The sequence below is a fragment of the Papio anubis genome, chromosome 2 (genome assembly GCF_008728515.1).
Source record: "Papio anubis isolate 15944 chromosome 2, Panubis1.0, whole genome shotgun sequence".
Taxonomy (NCBI): Eukaryota; Metazoa; Chordata; class Mammalia; order Primates; family Cercopithecidae; genus Papio; species Papio anubis.
In genome coordinates, this window is record NC_044977.1 from 145,587,960 (window position 1) to 145,597,000 (window position 9,041).

Here is a 9,041-nt window from a genome sequence, read left to right on the forward strand (position 1 = left end):
GCCAAATCAGCCTGTTCCAATAACACAGAAGCCAAAGCCAGCTCCTTTGGCAAACTGCCCTCCTGGTCTAGAATATTTAGCTCAGGTATTCCATACTTTGGCAAACTGTCCTCCTGGTCTGGAATATTTAGCCCATACAAATCCAAGTTATTTTTCTATGAAATATGACCATAGTGATCCAATAAGGAGAGAGAAAACACAGGACAGAGTGAATAAAGGAGATGGGTCAATGTTAACATGTCTAGTTTGTGAGACTGTAAGAATGGTGGTACTAACTTCAGAAATGTAAAGGGGAAGCAAAAAGTATAGAGATGTTTTTAGTGGGATGAGTATGGAGTTTATATGATTCAGGTTTACTGTTAAGATATTCAGGATGTCCTCTTTTAAAAAAGTAGATAAATAGAAACAAGAATAGAAAAAAAAAAAAAACTGTCTTAGAGGCTAGCTTGTGTTTCATTTACTTGGAACAGCGACTGTCCAAAAAAAGACATATAAAAGGAACAGAAAAATTAGTGGCTGAATCACTAAGTGCCTTGGCCCTTTGACTTCCTTCACCACCTATAATTTCCATCAGCTATTCCAGACCTCCCCCAATCAGTATCTATTTTCCATGTAAAAACAGGGTGCTGACAAAGTACATATAGCAGCAGGTCAAGTCCTTGAGGTCCCTTCTCAAGTGGTGATACCCTACTTCTCTTCTCTATAAACATTATGGAGCCACCGTGACACTCAGGTCACAAACTTGGGGAATACGAATATTTGGTAAACCAAATGGTATAAATAAATAAATTAAATTAAAGGTAGTATTAAAAACTATTCTATAACCCTTGACCCTTTTGGTTTAAGAAAGAGGAGACATTTAAATTCATTATATGTAAGGAACTCCCTAATTCAATACTTGTCTTCCCATATAATCAAGTATTTCTTGGAGTTCACAAGGTCCTCTTTGCAATTCCACATATTACTAATCCTGTGCATTGAAAACTATTGGTGCAATACTACAGACTTGATGTGTGAATTGAATTAGAAAATTGGAATTTTCTTGAGCCAAAAATTTTATTAAACTGCTCTCTTAATAAAATAACCAAAAAGAGTGGGGTCAAGATGGCCAAATAGAAGCAACTCCAGTGTGGCTCTCACAGACAGGAATGAAAGGGGCGAGTAAATACAACACCTTCAACTAAAATATCCAGGCATGCTTTTGCATTGAGACTGATCAGGGAAACAGCTGGACCCACGGAGAATGGAGGAAAGCAGGGAAGGTGACAGCCCACTCAGAAGAAATACGAAGTCAAGGGAACCTCTCTCCACCCCCAGGGAAGCGGTGAGCAGATATGTGATGTTGGGAAACCATTCTTCTCCCATGGATCTTTGCAACCCTTGGGTCTTAAGGTCTCTTCCTGAACCCACTCCACCAGGGCCTTTGGTCTGACACACAGGGCTGTGTGAAGTCTTGGCCGAGCAGCTGCTCAGGCACATGTAGAGTTCCAGGAGCTCTACTTACTTTGGCGCCAGGAAACCTGGCAAAGGTGACTCCAACTGAGTCAAGGAGGGAAGCTGGATGTTCCTACACATCCCTAGGGAAATAGCTAAATTCAGGAAGCCAAGCCGTGCAGGTCCACGGGTCCCACTTCTACAGTGCCTCGCAGGACTAATCTCACTGACTTGGAATTCCAGCCAGCCCCCAGAAACAGTGTTGCACCTACTTGGGATGAGACAGAGTTTCCAGAAAGAGGGGCAGGCTGCCATCTTTGCTGTTTGGACAACTCAGCCATTCCAGCCTGGGGGTTTAGGAGAGTCCAAACCAAACCAGCCAGGGATGGAAGGGACCCCTCCTAGCACAGCACACCTGCTCTACCAAACTGCAGCCGGACTGCTTCAAGTGGTACCCTGATCCATTCCTCATCTCAGGGCAGGGCCTCAGAGCAGGGGCCTCCAGCCACCGCCACCCATATTCTCCGGCAGACAGAGTTTTAATTTCTCCGTTGGACGGAGTGCCCAAGGGGAGGAGCAGTTTGGACAACTCAGCTGTTCCAGGAAGTGGGCTTAGGAGAGTACAAACTGTCTGAGGCAGAAAGGAGCCCCCAGCAATGCACAGCTGCTCTACCAAAATGCTGTCAGACTTCTTCTTTAAGTGGGTTCATGATTTGCTCCTTATCTCTGGGTGGGACTTTCCAACTGGGGCCTCCAGCCACCGCCACCCATATTCTCCGGCCGACAGTTTTGATTTCTGCCTTGGATGGAGCACCTGAAGGGAGGGGTGGCCAACCATCTTTGCTGTTTAGACAACTCAGCTGTTCCAGTCGGTGGGCTCACAAGAGTCCAAACCACCTGAGAATGGAAGCGGTACCCCAGCAAGGCACAGCTACTCTACAAAAGCACGATCAGACTGCCCATCAGACTTTCATCTTGTCAGTGATTCCTAAGTAAAACCAAGATTAAAAGTTTACCTAATGTTTTTCCCAAACTCATTTTTCACGTAATACCACCCCAGAATGTGTTCTCTCCTTTGTGCCAGCTTCATTCACATGCTTCTGCCATCTTTGACCCTCTCCTTATTATCCCATGCACCTAGGGAAAACTGCCATTATTAACTCAAGTGAATGGAAGTCAATACATTAATCTCTCAGAGGTACCCATGAAATAATTCAAAATTGGTCACTTTTTGAGATTCACCTTAGCTGACTTACTCTCCCTAAGCCATTGAAAAAAATTGCACTCTCTATAATTGGTCCATGTAAAACCATGCTGAACTTCCTGATCAAATCCAAATGGCAGGTGATATGTCAGAGAGACCAGTGAGTAGTAACTGAGCAAGAAACAATCTAGGTATACACAGCTATTTCTAGATGTTGCTCTAGCAAGTTAATGCTTTTCTGATATTTTAGATAAAACTTTCAGTCTTATACAGTGGAACTGGAGGAAACTGTTTTTCCTATTTGAACAGCCCTTTTAATGTCTATATGACCAAGTGAAAATAGGCTAATTTCAGTTGATAACACATAGTTTTAATTAATTTCATTCATACTCAAAAATTGTTTTAGAACTCAGTTGATTCATTGTGATACATCTATCATCAATTTCTTTCTTAGTGCTAACTTAATTCTCTTATTTCTTCTCTCTCAATAGTTGGACAACATGTATGTTTTTCAGCATTTGGAGCCCCTGCAAAGTATATATAATTTAGTAGTGTTCAGCAGTATTTGAATCAGGTGGAAATTGACATTATTAAACAGGCAGTTACTTTTTACATCAATCATTTTTTTCAGTGGTTCAAACAGAAAACACTGTTCTCTAAAATAAAAAGAGAATTATTTTGTGTAATTTTATTTATTTACAAATTATATAATCATTAGCTCTTAGATTAAGAAGGATCTTATATATTATCTGGTCAATGTCCCCTTACACTTACACCTTCTATCCACCCATCATTTAACTTTCACAGATGAGGAAAACAAAGAGCAGAGGAATGAAATGACTTAGTGAGGGTCAAGCAGAATCTAGATTTGCTGAAGCGTAGTGCGGTGCCTTTGCTTTGGAGGCAGGAAGAAATGAGCATGGTAAACATGAAGCCTAACCTCTGTTCATCAATAGAGTGTGGCTGACTCTTAAAGCAGCAGCTCTACACATTCATTTGACAACACAAGGTCTTCAACTCCTCTTGGTTACTTTTTCTATTTGCAATTAGTAGTGACCCTGATCATCTTACTGAGCTGGATAATTTATGCTCTAATGTATAAAATAATTAAAATATTTTATAGTTAAAGTCTTCTGAATGCAGGTAATATAAAAGGCATAATCATCCTTATACAAGATGACTTTCACCTTTTACATGGAAAACTCTTTTTTTTTTTTTTTTTTTTTTTTTTTTTTTGAGACGGAGTCTCGCTCTGTCGCCCAGGCTGGAGTGCAGTGGCACGATCTCGGCTCACTGCAAGCTCCGCCTCCCGGGTTCACGCCATTCTCCTGCCTCAGCCTCCCGAGTAGCTGGGACTACAGGCGCCCACAACCGCGCCCGGCTAATTTTTTGTATTTTTAGTAGAGACGGGGTTTCACCGTGGTCTCGATCTCCTGACCTTGTGATCCGCCCGCCTCGGCCTCCCAAAGTGCTGGGATTACAGGCATGAGCCACCGCGCCCGGCCTACATGGAAAACTCTTAAGTCATCTTGCACTAAAATTAAAATAAGCACTTTAAATTCTAAAGCATATTAACATTTATAAGGTGATGAAATAGTTTGATGTTCCCATCAGTTGTTTATGTTTCAACTGAAATTTTTAAAAGGCTCTTTTGCCTTACACTCTGTGAAATGATTCATGATGACCTGCCTCTTGAGGGCAGACTTAACTGCTAATAATTTAAAGATGACTTTCTCATTTCATTTTCTAGTGACGACAGATTTTGAAACTAATAATAGAAATGATGTTAAAAACAACTCAGACCAGATGGTTTGCATTGTAACTGAAGACACACATATCTTTACTACGAATGTGTATTGGACACTAAGGCCCTTCATCCTCCGATCACTGAATGCATGGGCTGAAAAATCATGACCATACAGAGACCTTTCAAATGTACCTGCTGTTGCCCCTCCACCAGGCAGGAGGTTAAACAATGAATTTCCAATCCACAGTTTCCTTCTGATCCAACTTTTCACAGCAGTTTACTCCTTCCACACAAAAGGGATTTTCCCTGGCCTGTCCAATCAGAATGGGAGAAGATAGTGGAGAGGGAGGAAACCAAATTGCCTCACCTAAGGAAAATCACAGAGAACCTTTGTATGTGGGTTACTGCTCTTTAGTGCTAATCGGTGGGTCAAGCACAATTAGGGTTGTTTAGTCAATAATCATGATTCCATCAGTTGCATCTATTCAATTAGAAATTTACCTACCATGTAGAATAGTCACATACATTTATCTAAATATACCTACATATTACCGGATAAGGTAATGTAAATATAAACGGATGCTTTTAGAATTGGAAGGGACTTCAGATTCCTTTATACTACTCATCACAACCCACACCTTTCTGTTTTTTGTTTTTTGTTTCTTTTGGGACAGAATCTTACTCTGTCACCCAGGCTGGAGTGCAGTGGCACGATCTCAGCTCACTGCAACCTCTGTCTCCCGGGTTCAAGCGATTCTCCTACCTCAGTCTCCCGAGTAGCTGGGACTACAGGCGCACACCACCATGGCTGGCTAATTTTTGTATTTTTAGTAGAGACGGGGTTTCATCATACTGGTCAGGCTGGTCTTGAACTCCTGACCTTGTGACCCGCCCGCCTCAGCCTCCCAAAGTGCCAGGATTACAGGTGTGAGCCACCTTGCCCAGCCCCACAACCCACACTTTTCTACAGAGAAAGAAAGAGTGGCTGAAAAAGATTAAGCGCCTGAGAAGGTGTTACACTGACTGTGCCAGAAACTCAATGGAGGTGTGCTGCGTTACAATCCGGTTACTCTTATATAACCTGCATCATTCTAGGAGTATTGTTTACTACAAGAAAAAGAAAAGCAGTTTTGGAGCAGCCAACAAGAGTTTAAATTCTAGATATGACACTTACTTAAATTTGTACAATTTACTTAACTTATTTGGGCTTCAATCTTCTGGTACATAAAATATGCATAACAATACCCCATAGGTTTACTGGGATATTAAAAGACATATTAAGTACCAACATTTACTAATCTTAATGTATTACAATACCCTCTTTTCTTTGATTTCCTCAGTTGTAAAATAGATATAATATAGTACATATCACATAGGAGCTTTTGAGATTTAAGTAGTAAATTAATGTTACATGCTTAGGACAGCACCTGGCAGATAGTCTACTACTCAAAGAATGTTAGTTGTTGTTCTTAGATATCTTATTCCCCTATCATTATGTTTTAATCCTAACAGTCTTATATTTGAGATGAATCTTCACCTCTGTCATTCATTCTTTTAACTATACTAGGAATTTTTCTTCATATTCATGACTTGCATTGTCTCCTCAAATCCTTTTAGTGCAGCCTTCCAAATTAAAAAAGCTATGATGTAGAAAAGATAATCAAAATTACAAACTTATCCAATTTATAGAACATTTATCTCAAATATTATTCAGATTTTATTCTTATCTCTTCAGTTTTACTTGTTTTCATGTTTGACTGTGTCTATTTAGTTCTGTGTAATTTCAGCAGCTGTTCAGATTTCTGCATCCACCACCACAGCATAGATAACCTGGTGAGGCAAGCTGATGTCCTAACCCTGTTTTCCTAGTTGCCAGGAGTGAGCTGGTGGTCAGCATCAACTGGTGTTTAAGTGAGGGGTAGGAAGTGTTCTAGGGCTGGGATAAGCATGATGTACCATCTCTGAAGTAAAAGCTGTATTCACTTCACTCAACCATATATATATATATGTTAGATTATACATTCAAAAGACATGTTCTGAAGTCTGAGGAATCAAAATATGTAGACAGCAACATAAATATATTTATAAAGTAAATAATTTACTTTGAAAACCTACATATAAGAACAAAGAGTAAATAGTAAATTCTAAAAACATATGCTATCATTAGTTAGCTTAATGGTTGCTCATTAAATTTTACCATAGTTCTTAGTTTTGCTGCTTCTCAGCAAAAAAGCCAGTCATGTGAAATCATGTAATTTTGAGATGTGTCATAGCTTGGTTTACCTGAAGGTTTAACTCCTTGCAAGATGGATATGTATTTGGGCCTGTATGAAGAAAAATCTACCTAATCATGAGATAGGTGAGCTAATATGACCAGTTATATATAATAGTAACGATAATGGTGATGCCAATAATTATAAGAACAGCTCTCCCTTTTTAGTGCTTCCTACATTGCCGGCATGGTTCCGGTTCTAACTACTTTTTGTATATTAACTCATTTAATTCTTGTAGCAAGCCTATGAGATATATTACTGTGATAGTTCCCAATGTAGAGATGAGAAGACTAGATGAGGTATTTTGCACAAGACCACTCAGTTATCTATATATTTACAAAGCTATCTATATTTCTGTTTGAAGCCAACGCTAGACACTACACCCTAAACCATTATGCCATGTTACTCTTTTATCTCTGTGTGATAGTTGGTTTCTCTATGTATTAATATTAACACAGATGGCTGGACGTGGTGGCTCATGCCTGTAATCCCAGCACTTTGGGAGTCAAAGGTGGGTGGATCACCTGAGGTCAGGAGTTTGAGACCAGCCTGACAAACATGATGAAACCCCATCTCTACTAAAAATACAAAAATTAGCCGGGCATGGTGGTGCATGCCTGTAATCCCAGCTACTTGGGAGATTGTGAGGCAGGAGAAGTGCTTGAACTGGAGAGGCAGAAATTGCAGTGAGCCAAGAATGTGCCATTGCACTCCAGCCTGGGCAGCAAGGGTGAAATTCCATCTCAAAAAAATTTAAAAATTTAAAAATATATATTAACACAGACATACAGGGGAATGAAAATAAGAAAAATTGTACACAAGAAATCATAAAGAAGAGATTTCTGTATACAAGATTTGTATACAATTATACACAGAAATTATATAGAAGAAATCATATTCAAGAAAATGCATGTGTTTTCAAGTTTGGGATTATTGCTGGAAGCCCATGAGGCTCCAAGCAGATCTTGTCTGAGAGTGTACTCTCTTCAGAGAGATTGGATTTTGCTTCTGCTGATGCCCCAGCAGTGTTACCAACTGAAGATTATTTTTGTTTTATTTTTAGTTTTTTATTTTTCAACTCTGTATGTATTTTAAATATGAACCCCTACATGATGAGGACAAGACTTGATTATTGTGCGAAACACACTCATCCAAACCCAAAGAACGGACTCAGAAGCACAAAGAACAGCAAAACTAAGACTTTTAATAATGGTCTTGCAAGATTGAGTGGTAGGCAGGCACATCTGGGGCAACTACAGCAACTAATTTATCTCCTAGCATGCAAGTCCCTCCCCCAGTTCCTCATTGGTCAATTACTATGAGATTACAATCTTCCCAGATGTCGCGTAAGTTTTATTATCCCCATTATAAGGTTATACTCCAGTCCCCTTCCCCACTTAAGTTTTGATTTCCCAATAACGAAACTTTCCTCCCTTTATGGGCTGACCCCTCCTCTACACTCTGTTCACTTATCATGACTTTCTAATAGCATGAGCCATGCAGTTTGTTACATCTGCAGGCTGGCTGCCAATTCTAGATTTATCATGCCTTGAAAATGGACCATTTAAAATATTTTCTCTCAAATTCTCTCTGCTTTTCTATTTACTTCCTCTGGTCTCATTTTCATCTAAACCCTCCTGGTCCCAGAATCACTCTAGAAGTCATTTACTTTCTTCTTCATAGGAGAGTGAGTTTAATTTAGTTTTAATAGTAGAAAGTTATTTTGCTGGTAAGTCATGGGCATTTGTTTATCAATAGGTGTTTCAATTAATCTCTCTGTTTTAGTCCCCTCACACAGGGATAATACATCATCCCACTTCTGTTAAGATTCCTGCCACAATTATGAGAGATGTAAGGATTGAAGCACCATTCCTTTCCATTTTTCAAATCAACCTTCTAGTCAACCCATAAATGGGTCACCGATTCCAGAATTTTCTGCCAGTTTGTTGGCTAGAGTTGTCAGTCCTTGTAAAGCTTTTGTGATGGTCCCATCTGGGCAGTATTGTCGGGAATGAAAGTACATTTGTCACCCAGCATAACACATATGCCCCCTTCATCTGCTAGAATTATGTTTAGTGCAAGCCTATTTTCCCAGGCCATTTGGCTGGTGGCATCTAACTGCCTAGCTACCCCCTTTGAGGGCGTCCCAAGTATAACTGATGAGTCTGTTGGTTATAATAGATGTAGTTAATCCAATCCACGTTCTTATTAATAGTTGACCACCAGAAAAGTGGTGACTCAAACCCAGCAACTATTTGGTTTTGGGCCTTAAATTCATTAGACACCCCGCTAGGGACTCCTATCGAGTCAATATGTATATTGGGATCGAAAGAATTTGTTAAATCTGTCCAGTTTGGGTGGCTATGTGTATTTTCAGGTATCT